Source organism: Triturus cristatus, chromosome 7 (assembly GCF_964204655.1).
Source record: "Triturus cristatus chromosome 7, aTriCri1.1, whole genome shotgun sequence".
Taxonomy (NCBI): domain Eukaryota; kingdom Metazoa; phylum Chordata; class Amphibia; order Caudata; family Salamandridae; genus Triturus; species Triturus cristatus.
Genome location: NC_140590.1, coordinates 276,242,811 through 276,265,221, shown reverse-complemented (window position 1 = coordinate 276,265,221; position 22,411 = coordinate 276,242,811). Strand labels below are relative to the sequence as shown.

At 44.0% G+C, this 22,411-nt stretch overlaps 1 protein-coding gene across 2 annotated transcripts in view; it reads left to right on the top strand.

Moving 5' to 3' along the window:
• Positions 1-909: 909 nt before the first annotated feature.
• Positions 910-22,411, top strand: part of LOC146809405 (bifunctional polynucleotide phosphatase/kinase-like) — a 223,716-nt gene continuing 202,214 nt past the window's right edge. For both annotated transcript variants that reach the window (XM_085616250.1, XM_085616248.1), the window contains exon 1: positions 910-1,126. The gene's annotated coding sequence lies outside the window, so the exon portion shown is untranslated. The remainder of the gene's footprint in view (positions 1,127-22,411) is intronic.

Here is a 22,411-nt window from a genome sequence, read left to right as displayed (position 1 = left end):
AGCTTGCCTTTCTGCCAATGAGTGAATTCGTCTCCTCACCAGGTGACCATGTGAAGAGAGCTGAAATCGTGTGACACACGGTAACACCGTGTGAGTTGGCAGGGGGTTATTTGTCTCTTCATAGGGTTGGACGAGAAAAATGATCAGTAATGGAGTTTGAGTGAATAAAGCTTCCCTTTGAAGAATGAGGAGGAGGAGGGCAAGTCTGCATGGCACATTATAGTATTAGATGGACACAGTGGTGGGTTTTTGATAGTTGGTTTTTTTTTTATGTGACCTTGGTAACAGCAGATATGTGCGCAAAAGGCGAAAGGAGACAGGATGTGGTCCGTCGGCTGCGCTGCTGCCTCTGGTGCAGGAAACCAGGGTTCGAGCCTCGAGGTCGCGTCCACATCCTGTGATTCTGGGCAAATCTCTTGATCTCCCCGTGCCCGAATGTGTAATGTAAATACGGTGCTATGTAAAGCGCTCCAATACCTTCGGGTCGAGTTCGCGCTATATAAATATGCAAAAAAAAATCTTCGCCTCCGAGCTATTAATAAAACCAAAACGTTCCTTCCCTAAAGCTAGGAAATTTCACATTGATTTTTTTTTTTAACATCTCACTCTGTTTATTTGATTAAATAGGACCACTCTTGCAAATAATAAAATAAAAAAATTAATTACATAGCTTCATAATGCAAACATTTCTACAACTATCCACTCTAAAAATACAAGTACACGTTTACATGATGCTCGCGAGGCTAAGGCTTGCATTCACATATCGTCCACTGAGCGCGTAGTACAAAGTAAATAAACCTTCCCTCTCGGTAAAAGAGTCTAGTGCACACTGTCACTGAAGTGTGAGTGTTCGTTCAGCTCGGCGTGCCACTGCTTTCGTCTGCCTACCGAGCAGGGGTATGACTGAGCAATCCGTGAGTGAGAGGGGGCGGAGCTAAACTAGAAACTCAATGAGTGGCGGCTAGCCTCCCTGCACTCATGCGTTTCTTCGGTGTTTTGCCGGAACTACTTACTTACTTGAGATCTGCAGCGGGACCGCGTGTTATCATTGGCTGATATAACGTGCAGGCTTTCATTCGGTAATGCGGAAATAATAGAAATCAAACTGTAGGAGTTAAATACTGAGGTAAGTTCCTTTTTTGGAGTAACCATTCATTCAATTGTGTATTTATTGCTCATTCTTTAACCCCTCAGTCGTTTACTCTTGTCACTCACCCTTTTTAAAATCTAATTTATTCCAGTAATCCTATTCATTTACACTGTTTATTCACCCTGCTATATGCCCTTTGTACTGGTACGCAATATTTCTCTATTTATCCACCAGAAGTCCACACATGCCAATATATTAGAAGAGGCAAGTGGGAGATTTAAAAAAAAGAATACTCGGGAGACTGTTTCATTGACTTCTATTGAATGACGGGCAATTTCAAGCCGGAGACAGCCAAAATAAAGCCGTTTTAAGCGTCAAAAATCTTCTGCCTGAATCGGGTTTATTAGCATGTATCGAAGTCTCAAGTTTTCCAGGTCCGTGCACGAGTAAGCCCACCCTGTCCAGTTTTTTGCTTTGCATTCTGCGATTTGTCTTGATGTTATAACGGTGCTACCAAGGACTACCAGTAAAAGGCAGGAGAAGGTAACCTACTGACGCATGAACCTGGGAAACTTGCCTGCACTGCTTTAACTAGGAAGCTTTCTGAAAAGGAGTGAACTTTGTAATTAAAGGCTTGGCTTAAAACGTGAATTAGAAGCCTCTGCTTTCTACAGTGCCATCTGACCCCGTGCCCCTCTGTGAGTTTTCTAATATGTCATCCTTCTTTATAAGACACCACTTTCTTCTGCAGTTTTGCACTCTTACACTCATGCCGGTTTTCTTCCCGCATCTTTCTGAAATCTTTCCCCTGCATATGTCACACATTATCTCTTTCCTCTTCATCACTAGTTTTCTATTCTGACCTGGTGCATGTACTTAAATGCAGCATTTCTTTTCCTTTGATGCTATTAATTTATCAAAAGGAATGTAAGCCTCCTTCACAAAATTGCACATACCATGCTAATTACAAATGGCATATGTGCGACCATTGCTTTGTGGACTCTGCAGAGGGGCGAAGGATTGGATGAGCATATAGTCTGAAAACTTTTATGACATACTGACAGGCACTATGAGATGCTCACACTACCTTCAGCCTCAACACCAGAGCTCTCAATAGGGTCCCCTTCATGAACGTATACCCAGACACGTAGAGGTGATTCCGTTCATAATATGCAACCCTACAAGAGTGGCGTTGTCACATAAAAAAACTATAAAAACATATCTAGAAAAAGCAAATACTCATAGGAAATCCACGATGAAGTAAAACGTAATAAATGTAATCTGGGACTGCATCACTGACATTACTTTGAGGAGTTTTTTTTACAGTCGTTTTGAAATCAATCAATGTTTTTGTTATGCTTAGCTATGCTTGTTTATTTGTGCTGAGCATTCTGTTATGTTGTCATGAGAACACTCTGTGGGTGAGTTCTACACAGTGTCAGTTGGGACCTCTCTCTGACTATGAGAGGAGCGGTGGTTCGTTGATCCTACAATAAAGCATACAGACAACCTACAAGTATCTGGTCTATTTCATATGCTTTAGAAGATTACAACATAATTTTTGGCGACGAGTGGGCGAGCCATCGCAGCAGTGAAGTGTTTCACAGATTTATTCTAGCCGGTCACGTTGAGAAAGACGTCACAAGAAAGAAGAAGACGATTTGGAGTTTGGCTACTGTAAAACAGAAGAAGTTAGAAGCTTATCTTTTCAAAGCTAAAGGAAAGTGAAGAAGCGTTCTACCTAATTCTGAAGCGTATGAAGTTTTTCGTCCGGTGTGTTGGGTTCCTGCGCTGCACAGAGAAGGAAGGATCTTCGAGAAGTTGGTTCGCCGGTGAGGAGATTGGGTGTGTACCTGTTCAAGTCGTGGCAGTGTTGGTGCGCTGATCTGGCAGGCTGCGTGGTGCATAAATTACTGCAGCAGGAGTTGTTTCCGTGTCGAGACCCGCTGGGGAGTGATGACGCAGTAGAACGCTACTGGTCGTATTGGCGCAGGCTCGTGAATTCAGCCTATCGCGTCGGCAAGGGTCGTCAGGGTAACGTGGCTACGAGCGGCGTCAGCACGTTGTTTATGCGGGTGTCAAGTGAAACGAACAGCGTCAGCTAGTGACATATTTCCAACGCAGCTACGAGCAGCGTCAGTACGCTGTTGATACGTGTGTGAAGTATATAAACACTTGCGGCAGTGGTACACGGAAGTGTGGGCTTCTGTTTCGCATTCGTAAGTGGGGAAGATATTCAGCGGCAAATGTACTGGTGCGTGTCTGGAAGACAACAAGTCCAATCGTTCTCTGTCTTCATGGCGGTAATGGTTTTTTTTCAACTTCTCTTCGTGATCGAAGGAACTTTGACATTGCTGCGATCAATCTGGATAATTTTTTTAAATTTTTTTTTATTGTGCTGGTTGAGTGACATTCCTGGAGTATATTCAATTTTTCTTTGCTCTGTTTCAACGTCAAGCCCAAGTTATTATATATTATTTGTGGAGCAACGTTGTATGTGGGAACTGTATGGTGGTCTAACATATTTTGTTCTTGGGGTCAATTGATCTTATCAGTTCTGTTAGAGCATTGTGGAGCTTGTAGATCGGTATTGGTACTTTCATTATGCAAGCTGTAAATCCGCCTCCTCCATTTCTGGAAAATCCTGGTGCACCCCCTATACAGTGGAGACAATGGTTCGACGCATTTGAAACGTACATTGGGGCAATAGGAGCATCACGTTATAGGGCGGAAAGGAAAAAGTTTCTGCTTTTAAATTCTCTTGGTTTTGAAGGAAGGGAAGTTTACAAGCATCTTCCTGTGTTCGTATTAGCTGATGGCGAAGTTGTGGATGAATACCAAGAAGCCATAAAAAAGTTAGTGTTAAAATTTGATGTTCAACCAAGCTTGGTAGTTTTGAGGCATACATTTTTTAAGCGAGCACAGTTGCAAAGTGAGAATGTTGACACGTATCTCAGTGCTTTACGAAAATTGTGTGCGGAGGTTGATTTTGGGGAATATAGAGACCAATTAGTTAGAGATCAATTTATTGCACATTGTCTGGATAGACAGATTCAACAAAAATTACTCGCTATGGGCAATCCTAGTGTGGAGGAAATAATAAAAGTGGCTAAAAGTGTAGAGTTGGCGCAAAACTCTATTAAGGAGCTAAATATGGCTTCTAGTTCAAAAGAATCTGTTAACGCAGTAGTGTCTACGAGTGCTGATGGCAATTCCTCTAGAAAAACCAAAACCATGGAGAAGGGGTTTTTCAAGAAAACCAACATGTGTTACAGATGGGGGTATTTACCACATGGCAGGTACAACAGATTTTGTCCGGGGAGGAATGCAAAGTGTCATAAGTGTGGCAGAATGGGGCATTTGGCGAAGGTGTGCCAGTCCAATTCGCTTAAGAATGAAAAAGTGAATAGTGTGGTCAAAGAGGAGCGACTGAATGAGAATGACATTGTACAAGAGTTTCAAGATATGACTGTCACGGTCACTGAGGAGGGTATTGTTTCTGGTGATCCAGCTGATTGTGTTGATCCCTATGTGGACATAAAAGTGGGTGAAGTTACTTTGAAGTTGTTGGTGGATTCAGGAGCTCGTATCACTATGATTACGTATGAACATTTTAGAGAATCTTGGGGTGAGAGGCTGCTTTTTCCACCAGATAGGGCACCTGTTTCCTATGAAGGACGCAAGATAGATTTGGAGGGGTACATAGAGGATGTGCTGGAGTTCAAAGGTCGCAAAATCCAGGGTAAAATTTATGTGGCCTTTCGTGGCTTAAACATTTTAGGCTGGTACCATCAAGGCCTGTTTGAGATGGTTTTGAAACCAGGAACGAGTGAACAGGTATTGGTTGTGCAAGAGGTTTCTGGTTCAGATGGGTTGGAGCGTGAATTCCCTGGTGTGTTTTCTGATTCACTCGGAAAAATCAAAGGCTTCAAACACAAGATTAAGGTTAAGAATGATGCAGTGCCGATCAAGCACAAGGTGAGGTCAGTACCATTCAGTCTAAGGGCAGATCTTAAGGCAGAGTTGGAAAGGTTGGAAAATCTGTAATTCTAGAGCCTGTAGAATCCAGTTTGTGGCTTAGTCCATTGGTTGTCGCACGTAAGCGTAATGGGGAGATCCGCTTATGTATAGATTTGAGGAGCCTCAATAAGGAAATTTAGGTAGATGCTCACCCTCTTCCTAAAATTGGAGATTTACTAGAAGAGCTTAGGGGAGCGGAATGGTTCTCGAAAATTGACCTAGCGTCGGCGTATCAACAGGTTTTGTTAGATGTTGATTCTCTCCATTACACAACTTTCAATTCTCCTTTTGGGTCGTTTCAGTTCTGTAGAATGCCTTTTGGGCTAGCATCTGCAGCGTCTGTTTTTCAAAGAGTCATGCAGTCGGTGTTGCAGGATGTAAAAGGAGTTGTAATTTTTCAAGATGATGTGCTGATCTTCAGCAAGCATTTGGATGAACATGACAAGGTTCTTAGATCAGTTCTAAGGATTTTTGAGGAAAAAGGGATTGTCGTCAAGAAGAGCAAATGTGAATTCTGGAAGAAGGCGATAGAATTCTTAGGACACCTGGTCTCCGGTGATGGTGTGAGTCCGAGGCCTGGGTTGGTTAAAGCAGTTGTGGAGTGTCCTTGTCCCAAGAACAAAGAAGAGCTACGCTCCTTCTTGGGATTGTGTGAATTTTATTCACGTTTTATACCTGGCTATGCTAGTAAAATGAAAGTTTTATCCAATATGCTGAGGTCGAATGTCGCGTTCATGTGGGATGACCTATGTCAAGAAACTTTTGAGCTGGTCAAAGCTGAAATGACTAATGCAAAATCTCTGAGGGCTTATGATCCAACGGTACCTTGTATTATTACAGTTGATGCCAGCAATTACGGTTTGGGTGTGGTTCTTACTCAGGTCTCGGGTGAAGATGAGGTAACCATTAGTTATGCCTCCAGGCTACTAAGGGATCCCGAGGTCAATTACTCTGTGATTGAGAAGGAGTTGTTAGCGTGCTTTTGGGCATGTGAGAAGTTTAGAACGTATATTTGGGGTAGGAAATTGCAGATTCATACGGACCACAAACCCTTGGTTTATATTTTGGGTGGTGAGCGTTTAAAATATGCTACTCCTCGTATTGCTCGGTTGACCACAAAACTGTTACAGTATGATTTTGTTACGAAACGCATTCCTGGAAAACAAAATGTTAGGGCTGACATGTTTTCCAGACTCCCTCTAGGTGAGGATGATCCTTTAGATTTGGATGAGGACAAGGAGGATTGTTTTATTGCTGTGGTGGATGCAATTGACAGCAAGGCTTGCAGTGAGGTGGAATGGAGAGAAGCTGTGAATGAAGATCGTTGTTTGTTTAAGGTGAAAGAATTTATTGTGAAAGGTTGGCCACGAGAAAAATGTGTGCACCCTGAAATTCAACCATTTTGGAAGATCTCTGAGGAGTTGTCCATTGAGGATGGTGTAGTCATGAGGGAGGGTAGGTGTGTGCCTCCCTTTGGGTTTCGTTCCAAGCTAATTGATTGTGCACACAATGGTCATCTGGGTGCAACCATGACTAAGAAACGCCTTAGGTTACATTATTGGTGGCCTTCTATGGATAGGGACATAGAAGAGAATGTTAAACGGTGTGGTGTGTGTAGTGGTGCGGAGAAGAAACTGAGGGTTGTTACCCCGCCGCTTCAACCTATTTCATATCCCACGAAACCATGGTTGAAGGTGGGAATTGATCTAGTTGGTCCATTCAATTTTCTCCCTTACAATCTACGATTTGCATTTGTTTTAATGGACTTCCATAGTAAGTGGCCTGAAGTAAAATTTTGCGCCTCACCCACTGCTAACAACGCTATTCTTTTCCTCAAAGAGATATTCATGAGGGAGGGGTTTCCAGAGGCCATTGTTTCTGACAATGGGGTTCAATTTGTAAGTCAGGATATGGATGAGTTTCTAAAGGAGTCAGGTGTGAAACATTTGAAGAGCTCTGTCGGACATCCCCAAACTAATGGGTTGGTAGAGAGAATGAATAGGGTGGTGGTAGATTGCATCAAATGGGCGAAACAAAATTGTTTCGACATCGAAGGTGCGGTCAGGTAAATGTTGTGGTTCTACCGCACAACACCTCACTCACTTACTAAAATTGCTCCTTTCGTTTCATTGAAAGGGAGAGTACCTACTTCTACGTTGTATCCTGCTTGGTTGCTAAGGACGGTTGCTAACAAGGTTTCGTGTAACATTGACAATGCTGCTTTGGAGTCACGGGTGAAGGATGCTCAGAAGAAAATGGCTGACAGATATAATTTGAAAAAGTCTGTTAAGTTGGTTGATTTATGTCCTGGGGATCTGGTTCGGATTAAAAACACGCGGTATGCTAGAAAAGGTGGAATGAACTTTGGCGAACCTGTTAGTGTGAAAAAAGTGTGTGGTGGTGCAGTAATGGTTAAAGGTGGTCATTGGTGGAACTTGAACAAAGTGGTCAAAGTTCAATCTACATGTGACACACCTCCTGTTGTGACCAATATTCCTAGGAAAACCGCTATGGTGTCTGCTGGTTCTTCCAGTGTGTCACAAAATGATGTTTGTGGAAACAATGGGTCTTGTTCTGTGCCAAGGAAGTCTACGCGTGTTAAGCAACTTCCGTGGAAGCTGCGATGAGTGTTTTAGCCGCAAAGTGTTATTTTTAATAATTGTATTTCATTCAGGTTTGCATTGTGCTTATAATCTTTCTAAACCTGTACTTCTTATTTTATGTTTAATTTTGTACTTTTGTTGGTTTTGTTTTCTTTTGGCTTTGTTTAAAATTTTATTATTCTTGTTTTTCAAAAATAGATATTATGTTATGCTTAGCTATGCTTGTTTATTTGTCCTGAGCATTCTGTTATGTTGTCATGAGAACACTCTGTGGGTGAGTTTTGCACAGTGTCAGTTGGGACCTCTCTCTGACTATGAGAGGAGCGGTGGCTCGTTGATCCTACAATAAAGCATACAGACAACCTACAAGTATCTGGTCTATTTCATATGCTTTAGAAGATTTAAGTGTAATCTGGGACTGCATCACTGATATTACTTTGAGGAGTTTTTTTACAGTCGTTGTTTTGAAATCAATCAATGTTTTTGCCTGTATTGTTAAGGAAACGAATATAGGGCCCAGTAGGTGCCTGTTTCAAAGTCAATTTTATTTATTGCCGACATAAGACCTAGCAAGACCTGACCAACTCAAAGCCCAGCTTGTTTCCTATTTTCATTGATACCCTCAGCTATAAATCCTCTCTTTATTTATCCACCAGTACATATTTTGCGACCTAGCTAACTCTATATCATTCGCTTCACCTATCTACCCATAACTCAAACTCTCCATCGATTCAGACTATAATCCTCTTCATTCATGGACCCAGCTAATGATTTAACCATTTATTCACCAGACCCATACCTTAATTTAACTTCACCCCAAATCCCTCTCTTCCAGAAATTGACTTCAAAACTGCTGTACAAGACATTTTATTCCCACATCTGGATGGCAGTAGTGCCTTGCTCTGTGGCCTCCCAAGACCCCACACTGGCACCCTTGGGGCATTCTACACATCTCAACACGTCTCAATCAGGGCATGATGAAAAAATATGGTGACATAGCTCCATTCCTGATGGGACTCCATTGTGTCCCCTTGCCAGCCTGAACCAGCTTCAGAATAAGCTACATCATTTACATGGTCATCATAACCAGAAACCTGTTTATCTTGCTGACCAGCACACCATCAATGGTCCACAGCCCAGCCTCTCTTATCTCTCGTTGACTTTATCCTTGTCTTTGACCGTGTACAGCTTTTTGTTGCTTTTGGCTAGGTTCCGCTCTATGGAAATACCATATACATGCATACATTTATATAGCATTCTATGTGAACTGAACCTCTAGTTACTGTGAGCTGGTTTTATTATTCTCCAAATAAATGGTATAGATTTTATCAATTTCAGGGGGACAAAAGGCTCTGTGGACTTGTGGGTCCTTCAAATACTTCACCACTTCAATATTTTGATTCTAACCAGAACAGTTCTTCATAGTTTGGACTAACTCTTTACCCTTCGCATCCATTAAATCAGACTTTAAACTGTCAGCTCCTCCACCCATACCATGCCCCCTTATGTTTAGCCCTTGTCTTAATTATTTAACTCTGTTTTTATTTTTTCATTTCTTCCACCATTAAGCCATTCCTGAATTTATCCTTTATCATAAGGGACCAATTTACTATAGCAGCCCTTTATTCCCCTTTTCGCCCATCCAGTCAATCCCTAATCCTTCTTTTGATCCATTCACAGAAGTCTTGATCCGGGCCAACATCCTTCAGTCCTTTCATCTAGTCTCTAAAATATGTATCCAGCTAACCCTTGTCCTTCCCTGAATCTATCTATCAGTGCTTGGTTTCTGTATTCATCCATCTACTCAACTTTTAATTTCCTGAGCTGTCGGTGTGCCAGGTCGCCTGGGCTTTCTCCGAGGCTACCAGAAGGCAGCCTTTTCTAGACTGGTTGTCACACCTTGGCTGTTAGTCGGTAGATCTCCTGAGGTGTCGGTATGTGGATGTTTTGACACATTTTATTAGCTGCTGATAGAAAGACCTCATTGGCTGTTGGGAGATGGAGTGTCTCTGATTTCTAGTTGGCTTTCTGGTACATTTTCTAGGGTGCAAGTGGGAGATTTTGCGGTTTCCCTCTGTTCTGTCAGTAAAAGACATCTTCTGAATGTTTCATTTGCTGCCAGGTGGTAGATCACCTGTACTCTTGAATGAGTGATACATAGGTAGTTCTCCTGTCCAGAGATAGATGCCCTTGGCAGGTCACCAGGGCTGTCAGTAGATGTATCTCATGTAATTTCTGTTAGGCTTTGTGGACGTAATAACAGCACACCAGTAATACCATTCCGTGGCAGATTTGATAAATTAGGTAGAAGGGCACTCTTGACTAAGAAGTTAGCCTGTTTGAGTTCCATAAATAAGCCTACCAACCTTTTCCAGCTAATTATTTGTACCTTAATTTCAGACGCTAAAAATTATAATTATTATTATCATTATTATTATTAATAATTTGTTTGATTTTGTTACATTTATGTAGTGCGTCATATCCCCGATGAGGCAGCAGTGTTCTCCAATTTGCATTGGTGCCCTTTCCTAATGTATGGTTGAGTGGGTGTTGAATGTAGTATCTCCCATAGGTAAATGTGGGTTAAGGTGGTTGTGTTTAGAAACATACTCCAAACATGGTGCACCGTGCATCGCAGTGCTTAAGCATGCACCATTTACCTTAATTGATCATATTCTGTATAATTTGGTTGTTCCAGATTTTGCTGTATCAGGTAGAGTTGAAACTAAATTTGTGTTTTTTTTTTTAATCAACATTGATTTCTGATCAAGTGAAGTGGCAATGCAGCATATGCGTTTATATTGCCAGATGTCCTGCTTTTTCTAGATTCAAGGGCTGTTCCTCTGTACTGCTTTTGACTTCTGGCTCAGCAGCGGACTCTGCTCTAGTAAAAGACATCACCTCTATATTCCTTGTCTAATTCATTACTTGAGAGGTGAGTTCCACCTTGCTATGGGACACTGCAGCAAAATACTGCCAATTAAATTCACATCTACTCATAGTTGGGCAGTATAAGTGGGCTGGCATTCCCAGCATTCAGCATTTTTTTCGTGTCTCTGACTGAGAGAAGGTTCTTCAGGACTGATGTTGCCCCTGCCAGGTTGGTCTTTATCTTCATCTCCTTTGTTCTCGCCCTGCTGAGCTTGCGGAGATATTGTGGTGCTACATGTGAGCTGCTGGGCTGTGAAATGTGGAATTGATCCTTTTTCAAAAAAAGGTTGGCTGCATTCAAAGGCTTGCTACGGCCTTGCTGGTTCATTCTGGGTTTTTGGCAGCTGCTATGGTGGCCTGTCAGCATAGCCTTTCTTTATTGGACTCTGGTATGGATTGCCTCCTGTATATTCTTAAAGCTCCCACAGTGGGAAATATTTGATGGATCTGTAGCTGTTAGGAGGATGTGGTCAGATGCTCCTTTAGTCTAGTTCTTTAAAGGAAACAGTGGATGTGTTTGTGAATGCATCTTCGGTCATCTTAATTGGTACCTTCCAACTTTAGACCACACTCTGTGGTTCATAAATGGAGCCGTTTTGTCTTAAGGGGCACAGAAAAAGTGGACTAGGAGGACTAGGATGCCTGGCCGTGGAAACAGAGGCTTCCCTTAAGGGAAAAGTCATGTCCACTGCTTCACGGTGCACTGTAGGCAGCCCTGAAAGAGGCTCCAGCTCCGAGTGTGCTGCGTTCGGAGGGGAGGGGGGATGAGGAAGACATAGAGCGCCTGAGGAGAACAGCATGTCAAGTACACTGAGAAGCATTTCATTTTTAGGTCTCGCCTAGCAGCGCGCATGCGCTGCTCTGCGAGACGTATTGCAAGGGCTTCAAAAAGCTCACCACAGCAGCGCGCATGCGCTGCTCTGCGAGACTTATTGTAAGGGCTACAAAAAGCTCACCACACACACACTCGTGCATGTGTGGCCTATTGCTTGCGGTTACCCGCACGGTGCCATATGTTTTGAATTATCGTGCCCCGACACAGGCGCGATAATTCAAAACATATGGCCTGGTGCTTGCTCTCGCGCTCACCACTCGTTGATGAATGTGCACTGACGAAATGGGGTTCAAATGCAACGTGACCTAGAGAAAACGGGAAACATGCTTTATTGGGACTGTAGTCATGGAATTGTGCAAACACGGCGCTCTCGCTATGTGACCTCTGAGGCATGTTTTGAAACTAGAGTGTGAACGCAGCAGGCCAAGAGCAATCCGCTCATATGACTGTTAACCCCTAAAATTATTTTGAGCTTTTACTTTGCTCACACCATTTACGTTTGTCTGCACACCTTTCTCAGGACCACATGACAACAAATCTAAAGACATTGCAGAACTCAATTTTGTTTTATTGAACTTTGTTTTCTCTAATGAAGGATTTGTGTAGCAGAATACATTGTAGAATAGCAATTAAACACCATTTGATCCCCTTTCTATCGTTGCTCCCCCTTCTCGTTTGCTAGAGCCTCAGAACCGCCAATTTTCAGGGGCCGTTAACCCTTTCCAAAATTGTGGCTGCAAATATAACATGTAGGATCATACCCCCGGCCTAGTCCTTGGGCAACAGGATAAGGATTTGATTGGTGCCGCCGCTGTGGGAATCACTATGAGAAACCATGACAAGAAGCCCTTAAGCAGAGCATCCTGGAACATCGTGAGGACTTGCACCAAAGTTTCAAACCCAAACATTATGAATTCACATGACCTTATTTGTTGCCAAGAAACCGGGTCTTTGTCTGATTTTACCATCAATGGATTTCAGGGGCTCTTTCAGCCTGCCTTATGATCTAAGGCAGGTAGAGCGAGTGGGGGTTGGACAATTTTCTATCAGTTAAGATCACGGACATTAGCATTACAAAATGTTGGTCCTCCCCATATTTCTTGGTCTCTCCCTTATCACTTCCTGACGACTATGATATTTTGTTAATCAATTTTTATTATAATGTTTTTAAACATTCGTCTGGGGAAATGATTGAGCAGCCTAATGTCTTATTAACTAATGTCTTTCAAAACGCTAAACCCACTGCTTATCTTATGTGGGTTGGTGATTTTAATATTACACTTTGTTGGTTTTCAGATTCTGTGGTTTAAGTGATGGCAATTTTCACAACATTACGCACTTTTCCCACTCATGGCGATGCGCTTAACGAACTGGTTCTTAAACATAATTTGTATTTCTTGAGTGATGTGTGTGGCCTAGAGAACACTAGTGTTCCCACCTTTACAGGACGCTCATCCGGAAGCACCATAGATCTTTTTCTTTTGTCAAATGAATTGTGTACCTATCTCTGATTATACAATAGTTAGTACCTGTGTGAGTGATCATAACCCACTCTCCATCAAGCTGGCCTCCCATGTTAATTCTACTAAATTAAGTTGTCCTGACCATCTAAAGCTCTCTAAGAATAAAGGCCTTAAATGGAAATGGGAGAAGAATAACCCAGTAGCCTTTAACTATCTCATTGTAGATAAGGTAAGGGTTCCATCGTGGCCTGCTTATCTGCAGAGGTGGGCGATGCTTTGATCCAGTCCGAGTTTTCAAATGTTTGTAATATTATTTCTGATTATCTCTCATATCCCCTATTTCTCCTAGGGCTGGATAAACACCTCGCTGGCTTAATACGGCATGTTCTACTGCACATAGAACTTTGGTGGCCGCACTGAAAAATGTTCTAGGGTAGCTTTGAAGTTAAGTTAGCTAAGGGTTTGTATAAACAAACCTTAGAAGTTAGGAAGCCTGAAATTAGAAGCAAAGCTTGGGAGGACCTACAGGAGGCTGGCAAATCGAGAGATAGTGCTAAGTTCTGGGAGGTGGTTAATAGACCCTTCTTTAAGGAGCATAATGAACCTAGCATTGATGCAGTTATTCCAATGGAGGCTTGGGTCACGCACCTTACAAAACTTTTTTTCTCCCGTGGCCATTTCCTTAGGCCACAATAGTAATCCCCCCCCTGATTTAGCACGTTACCTCAAATATCCTATTGATGTACAGGAGGTCATTACTGCCTTAAATAAGTGCATCGCAGACAAAGCCCCTGGCCCAGACGGGGTCCCAGCGGACTTATTTAAATCAAATCCTCTTCTGTGGGCCCTCCTACTCACAAACGTGTTTAGATCTTTGGCGCACAGGCCTATTCCACAATCATGGAGTTCTGCCATTGTGGTCCCAATATCTAAAAAAGCATTGGCATAGCCAATAGGTTTCACCTTTGGGACCTTATAAGTGTTTAGTTATCCAGCACAATATCCTTGGTGCAACAACATCAAGTGTTGCATGGCTAAACACTTACAAGGTCCCAAAGGTGAGACCTATTGGCTATGCCAATGCTTGTTTGCTGTTGTCTCACATTAGGGGATACTCTTAGGACATCTGACACTGCTTAATCAGTTGTAACGCTTTACTCAGATTAGGCTTCATCCTTGCATGTCTGATGTGGTTGACTTGTTGGAGACATTTTGATGGCTTGCACGTCTGAATATAAGGACAAAATCCCAAAAGAGCCCATGGATAAAAAAGTAGACTGCACATTGAAGGTTTACTCTGGATCTCATTTGTCTTTGTACTCTGGAAACTGTTCACCATATACTGCAGAGTCTCTCATTTCTTACTTAACACATTTTTAAAGGCAGCGGAAGAGGGGTCCAACTCTTCGGGACTTTTGGAAGGTATAGAGCAGCAAATCGAGTTTCTTTGGGATGTCTCCTTTGATGTAGTTTGTGTCTGCCTTTGCTAGTAGTTGTTTGGTATCTGTACACTGTAATCTTATCCTCAAAGACTGGCATACTGATGCTTCACAGAAATCTAACGCCCTCTGCATGCCCTTCGAGAGGGATCTGTCCTTTGAGGATGAGATGCATTAATTCTCAAGGAAAAGAAGTGCTTTTTTCAGACAACGGCTGCGGTCATCTTCCTTTGTGTTTGGATGGAGGGGGGGACGCATCTGCTATTTGCCAACCTTCTAAAACACAGCAACAACCTTCCTAATCTCACTGATATCATGAGAGGGGTTTCTTGGGGTGCTATGCTCAGAAACAGTGTTTTTGTGGTAAGCAGCGCTCTTGACTGTCCCGTGGCTGTCCCTGATTTTCTACTGGGAATACACATTCAATGCAATGAGGCGGGCTGGGAGGAATCTACTTCAGATGCCTGGGTTCTCCAATTAGTCTGAATGGCTATATGATTGAGTTTTCATCTCCCCCTCCGGATTCTGAAGTGAGGTAGAATCTTTGGCCTAGGTACTTAGCCAAGAGAGTGGCAGACACTCTGGTACTACAGTCTCTGTTTAAAGAGGTTGTGGTTCTAGTTCCTGTGTCTGAGAAAGGACTGAGGGTCAACTCCATCATCTTTTCTTAGATAAGTAATAGCAGGTTTCATGGTTATAGGGCCATAGATTTGCTTTCAGTAATTGGGTGAAGTCAGTTCCCTTAAGGATGGAGATGCTACAAAAGATCATACCCTGGCCGTTTCAGAGGACTTAATGGAGACAATTGCTTTGATGGATGCCTAGTTCCACATCCATGTTGTACTCTGGCATCGATTTCAGAGAATATGGATTCATGGACTCCACTTTCAGTTCTTTGTGCTGTCATTTGGTTTATGATCAGCTCCTCAAGTCTTCGCAAAGGCTCTTGATTTAGAAAAGTACTATTTGGTGCCACAATTGAAATTGGTCAATGAATGGGTCTTTGCTCCTCAGACAGAGTCCTCAGTCAGGGCAGACAGAGCCTTGTTCCAAGGGGCTTTCCAAGAGCGCTTTACTCCTAGTGGGGTTGCATGTCTCTCCTGCCTCTCATGAGGGTTACGACTTTAACGTGGTGGAGGGCGACTACATTTCTGGGACAGCAGGGTTGGCCCACTGAAATGACACTTCAGTGGGATGGAGGCATGCTGGCGGATGTGGGATTCCTTGAAGAGTTTACGGGATGGAATCTGATGTGCATCTCGTCGCTAGGCGATATATGGAGAGAGGACGACTTAATCGCCTGGGATGTGTTGCAGGCAGAATACGCCATGGCTCCCCTGAAGGTCTTCAGATATCATCAGTTGATGCATGCATTACGGACTCATATGAAGAACAGATAACCCCTTGATGAATCCTCACCACTAGAGGGCATACTGCTGACAGACCCACTTCTCAACAAGGTGTACAGTAAATTGATGCACAATGCCACTGCCTCCTTTCTGCGACTCAATGAAACATGGGAGGCTGACTTTGGGTAGATGGATGAGGAGAAATGGGAGGAGGCACTCTGATCACATATGGTGGTGGCAGTCAGAGCCCGGTTCAGGCTGCTTCTGCTCTGTGTACACGGTACAACTCATGCACAAGATGGGTCGGGTGAATACTGATGAGTGCGCCAGGGACTGTGGAATGCAGGGAAAGGCTCCTACACACCCCCTGGTGTTGTCTTTGCGAAGAGGCCTCATGACCAATGTCGCACATAAAACGATTCTGCTGAACATGTGGAGCGAGGAATCCCTTGGAAAGTACACTAGATTGGTATCCACCCTGGGGTTTGCAGTGGAAAAACAGAATATTGTTCGTCGATGGGGTGGGACGGAACCACTGAGTGTGGAAGAGTGGAGATCAGACATGGAGTCGTGTAGGGCTGCAGAGCGCCCGGTCTATAAAAGCAGGGTCTGTCCACGCAAGTGGGAAAATATTTGGTGCGAGTGGGGAGCCTATCAGGACCTGCCAGATGTCAGGCTGGGGCAGGAGTAGACCGTGCTGGTGATAAAGACCATTCCTACGAATTGCTTTGTATGTGGGAGGGCTCTTTGGGGAGGACATGGGGCTATAACCAGGGAATGCCAATAACAATTGGTATTGTATCCTGTGAGATACACAATGTAGACACACCAGGTTTGTTTGTCTTGCACTGTGAAATGCAAAATAAAAATTGTTTTATAAAAAATTAAAAGTTCTTTGCAAAGAATGTTCATCCTGTTTTGGCTGCTCTTCATTCAGTTATGGCCAGTCTATTCTTTTTATGTTTTTCCCCCAATTTTTTAAAATTGCGTTTTAGAGTAATACAAGTGGAAACCAATCCATCACCACATGGCAACACAGGATAGTAACTGTAGGAAGCTGGCTCTGTATATACTATACCAAAGTTAAGGTATAGTGTGCACAGAGTCCAGTGGATTCCCAGAGTTCTAGCAGAGGCTAAATTAGATCATCACTAACAGCTCTCTTTATTGTAGTGTAGTCGAGCAGTTAGGCTTATCAGGGAGTGTGTTCAGCATTTATTGTATTCACTCAATCAAGACTGATGGCACACACTCACAGACAGAATCCAGACCAATTAGGTTAGTATAATAAAAGGTATACTTATGTTTTATATCTTGAACTAAGCAGGACTTGGCACAGGTAGGTAAAATATACTTTCAAATGCAAAACTTTACAAGGAAATGCAACTGTGAATGGAATTGACCTAGTTATAGGTTTTTATTTGCTTTGAAAACAGTTTAGAATGCATATAAATTACATTTGATTGCTTTTAGATTACTTTTTCGTTCCTTCAAGTACTTTGGGTGATATGCCTAGATATCGTCTCGTGGACCTTACAAAACACAGGCAAGTTAGACCGCTTTTGGTTTAAAGCTCATTTACTTTTCTTTCATACAAAAACAGTACAACACAAAACATTTTTTTTTTGTGGAAAACTTTATTGTGCAGAGAGTCAAAATTACAGACACGGGCCTACAACCACCAGGGCCGGCCGCTAGTTTGTGCCAGTCAATTACATAGCGTCGCAGAGCAGCACCTGATCTCCAAAGGCACAGCAGGAATATAGAATTATTCTCGGCAACTCAAAATAACACAAAACATTTTTGGAACAAAACTTGTAACATTGGTTACTATGGGAGAAAGAAGGTTAACGTTTTGCAGGTAAGTAGATGACCTGCAAGGATAGCTTTTGGGGGTTAGAACCAAGGTTCAGTTAGGCACTCAAATCGCACCACCAGTGGCACTAGGGTGTCTGGATTCAGAATTCAGGGGCCCAGTGTTAGCCAGCGGGGCTAGGAGGCCTTTGGTCATGGGCTGCTTACGAGCAAGCTACTCGGATGTGGGAGCAGAGCTCCTGGACATGGAATCAGCATTGCAGGGGTCAACAATCCGCACAGGAGCTGCACCAGCAGCGGCATGGAGGTGGCCGGATGCTGAGTGTCAAGAAAACATCGGGAGCCCAATGGTTTGCAATGGCGATCTCCAGTTGGAAGAAAAGCCTGCAGGCCTGGGCAGGGAGGTTTCCTGAAGGTGACCATCGTCAGCAGAGGTAAGTTGGATTCTTGGGGGATGCCTGGACACTGTTGGTTTTGGTATCGGATCTTCTTACCAGCTCCGTTTGCGGTCGGAGGGACCCTTCAGGTTCCGGTTGGTCAGGGATCACTGGATCCCAGGTCAGGATCGCTGGGGAGACCACCTCTTGGTGTTGGGTAACTCGGGTTGTGGGCGTCAGGTGCAGAGTGGCGCAGAACCGCTGAGCTGCCTGGATTGGGCTCCGTGTTTGAGTCTTTGGTTGAGCAAGTCCAGTGCTCACGGAAGACAGGGTCTTTCAGATGGGTGCAGAGTAGCTCCTTCGGGTTCTGGATGGCTTCTGGCTGGGGCTAAATCAGTTGGGTCCTCTTCTTCATGGGTCAGTATGGCTTTTCTGTTCAGGGTTGCCCCTGGTGCGTTACATGAGTGTGCAGGTCGGGACCAATAGGTCCCTTCCTTGGAGTGAGTACATCCCCCTATTATTTCACCCTCCAGTGGGAGGAGGGCATGAGCCTTTCTCCTATTGGCTGTGTCCCCTCATCTTCAAGATATAGGCGACTGAGATGTGTGCTTCACCTCACCTCCCCACCTGAGGGATAGGGTTGGCAAAGGTAGGCACACCTCTCTTCCTCACTTGGTTTTCCTGCTGATTCTCCAGCCCAAATGGGAGCCAGAACCGGTGGGAGCCAGGTGTTGGGGGCAGCAAAAGTCAGGGTCAGCTCTCAAAGGTGGCAGGTCTTTGAAGCTTCCCCTTTGTGGACCCAGCCATCCTGAGGGAGGTGGCATGACACCACTGCCCTGGATGGGCTTTGTTTCTGCACCCAGAAAGCAGAGCCCTTCTACCTAGGGGCCCAGAAACCTGTCTGGTGGTGGCAAATGTTGGGCAGCCATTCAGGAACCACACTAGGGCTGGCCGTTTTTCAGGGGGCATCTCTGAGATGCCCTTTGAGTGCATTTTACATCAAATCCCACACTGTCATCAGTGTTAACGTGCTGAGAAGTTTGATACCAAATTTGCCAGGTTTCAAGTAAAGCCACTTTGGAGCTGTGGAGTTCATTGTGACCAACTCCCAGACCATATGCTCTTAATGGCTTTACTGCACTTAAAATATCTAAGAATGGACTTGGACACTGTAGGGGTACCGTGCTTATGCACCTGTACCCTCACCTGTGTTATAGGGATCCCTGGTAGAGGGATGACTTGCCTAGGCCACAGGTAGTGGACTGCTAGCATGGCATACAGGGATGTGTGCCATGTCAACTCTTGACTTTTCTCTGCACCAAAGCACGCAGCCTTCAATGCCAGTGTGTAGGTTTTAAGATGCAGGGTCCCTAAGGGTGTCACATTAGGTACAGCAGCCCTTAGAGGCCTTCTCTGGTCACAGTGCCCTTGGTACCTTTTACAAGGGGCTTAACTATGGCCAGAGATGTGCCAATTGTGGATACAAAGGTACAGTGTTGGGCCTAAATCCATCGCCTTTTTGTTCCCCATGCCTTTCCAGTTTGAATAGCCTTTTGAGGGTATGGTCAGACGTGGGTCCCATGCTCACTGGATTCAAGCTAGCCTGGCTGGTGAGGGGTGATGCCCCGAAACCCGTTTGAGGATGCTTGTTTCCAGTCCAGGGAGGACCTGGATTGGCAGTTCGGGCTGGACTGTTCCCATTAGGAACAGGATCAAGACTGATTTGCATATGGCTTGGTGCAAACTGGGGTGGCGTGGTGAGCAAAACAATGATGGATTAAACCCAGATCTTTGTGATTGGGGGTAAATGTTTGCATTGTTCAGCATTCCATCCATCATTTGTTCCTTTTACAGTTTTGGGAAAGAACACAGGCCCTGGAAACCAGATTGGCCGGAACCCAGGACACATAAAGTCAAAGTACATCAAAGGCTAGCAAAAAATGAGGGGTCACCATGCAAAAACTGGACTTTCCTACAGTGACTGAACATGGGTGATTAAACAGAAAATACAGTGCGAGCAATGTAAATGTTGAGATGTCACAAGGACATAAGCTCTCTGACCTTAACCTGGAACTGAGCAAAGTTGCTTCATGGATGCAAAATAACCGGCTCAAACTAAATGGCGACAAGATAGAAGTTATGATCTTAGGCAAAAGACATGACCTCTGGGGATCACAACACCGGCCCCCCGAACTAGGTTCTCTTACCACGCCAGTGAACAGTGTTTGGAACCTGTGTTTCATTATTGATGAACATCTATCGAAACAGCAAGTGGCCAAGATCTCTTCCACCTGTTTTGCAGTCTTGCGATGGTTAAAGAAGATTCTATGGTTGATATCTCTCTCAGTCCAGAGAACTGTGGTCCAGGCTCTTGTTATCTCAAGACTGGACTATGGTAACGCCGTCTATCTGGGAGCAGATAAGTCGACCATCCAGAGGCTGCAGCTGGTGCAAAATGCTGCAGCGAGACTGCTTTTTCGATTGCCTACGTTTTCTTCTGTGTCAGGGTGTCTACAAGATTTACACTGGTTAACGGTGTCGAATCTGGTCAAATTTAAGACGCTGTGTTATATGTTTAGCATTAAAACAGGTTTGGCCCCAAAATATCTGCAGGATTTGATGCAGCGTCACATTCCGCCTCGCCTCTTGCGCTCTGCTCAGCAAATTCGCTTTGTTGTTCCTAAATCAGACTGGCCTGTATGAGAGGCCGGTCATTGACCTATATGTACAGACCTTCTGGAATTCCTTACCAGCCTCCTTGCTAGCTGAGACCTCTCTGCTAGCCTTTCGCAAGGGTCTGAAAACCTTGTTGTTTCTAAATTAGTCTCTTCATAACCCTTTTTTCTGGCCTACCCTGCCTGGTGCCGGGAGACCCTTCGGGGTAGCTGCGCGCCCTACAAATTTTAAATAATAATACCTGTCATGGGTTTAGTTAATCTTCGCGTCAATGTATATATCTTCTTATCTAGGCATGCTGACGTGAGTTAATTATTGACTTAAAGCTCTGAGTGTGTTGCACTGGATATTATAGTGAGACAGACATACATTACCATGCATTATCATGGATGGTAAGGAAAAACAAGCATTGGCATAGCCAATAGGTCTCGCCTTTGGGACCTTATAAGTGTTTAGCCATGCAACAAGTTGCATAACTAAATACTTATAAGGTCCCAAAAGCGAGACCTATTGGCTATGCCAAGCGGCCGCGAAAGTGATCGCGATCAAACATCAAAGCGGCCGCGAAAGTGAAAGTAATCGCGGAAAAGCGCGGCGCACGCGCCCGCGCACATTCACTGTAGCTCTAGGCTGGCCTGGTACCACGTTTTGGAGCCCTCTGAAAAAGTCTCGCCAGACCAGCGCATGCGCTGGGTCAGGCGAGACCTAAAAAAGAAGCAACAAAGACGTGGAAGGGTAAGAATAGAAAAGAGGGTAGAGAAAGGAAGACCGAGGAAGTAAGAGAAGAAGGGGAGAAAGAGAGACGCAGGTAAAGCATCAAGGGTTCTATATGTTGAGTCAAAAGGAAGGTACAGTATCTCAGCTCTGAAAAAGTCTAAATTTCAGGTTGTCTGGGCTAGAAGGGATTAAGTAGATCATGCCAGCATTAGTGAGCGAATGAATCTAGCCTGTTAGAAATTTGTTGAGAGGTAGTGCTTCTGAGGACTTGCACGGCTCTGAGAACAAGATGACGGCATCGCGATAAAACAAAGAAGTTCCTGATGAGGTACTGGTTTGCAGGGGGTCTGTTCCACATCGGTTCACAATCAAGTAGGGTTGTGCGACTTTGGTAAACTGCTATCGCACATCGGTTATAACATCACAAGATTTGAGAGGTGCACCCAGAGGGATTGCGATGCCATGTGGATGAGAAGTGTGCGGCCTTGAAAAACCAGTTTGCGGGTGTATTTGAATGAACTTGGTGAAGTTGGTTTATGTGGAGAAGTTGCCTACTATCACTGCCTGGTACTGTCAACCATTTCTTGTTTCTCTGTGGCCCACTTCTTTACCTGCCTGTACTCTGAGAGATGAACCTCAGACACACACCCCAAGGCCCTGTACTCAAACAAGCCAGGATCATGTGGGCCATAGTGCTACCTTCAGATTCAACCTAATCCTTTGTTCCTGAAACTTTCTCCTTGGCAAAATCAGCCACTTGATGTTGCTGCCGAGGGGAAAGATAGTGATAAAATACTCACTAGTAAAATAAATGAATGGATGTAATCCCTTTTGGTGGATACCTTAAATATTGTCTTTTTTGGATGACATAACCAGATCAATACCAAGTTTTGCTTTGGTGTAGATGTAAGCGGCCAGCAAGTTCTAAAGACTAAAGCAACAGTGATATAATTCCTCTGTACCATACTCTGCAGTAGATATATTACGCTAGCTCTCACTTTATTATATCAGCAACTATGGAGGAATTGCAGTAGCATAATGAGAAAGAACGGAAGGAAGGGAAAAGCGTCCTTAAAAGACCAAAACAGGTACCTCC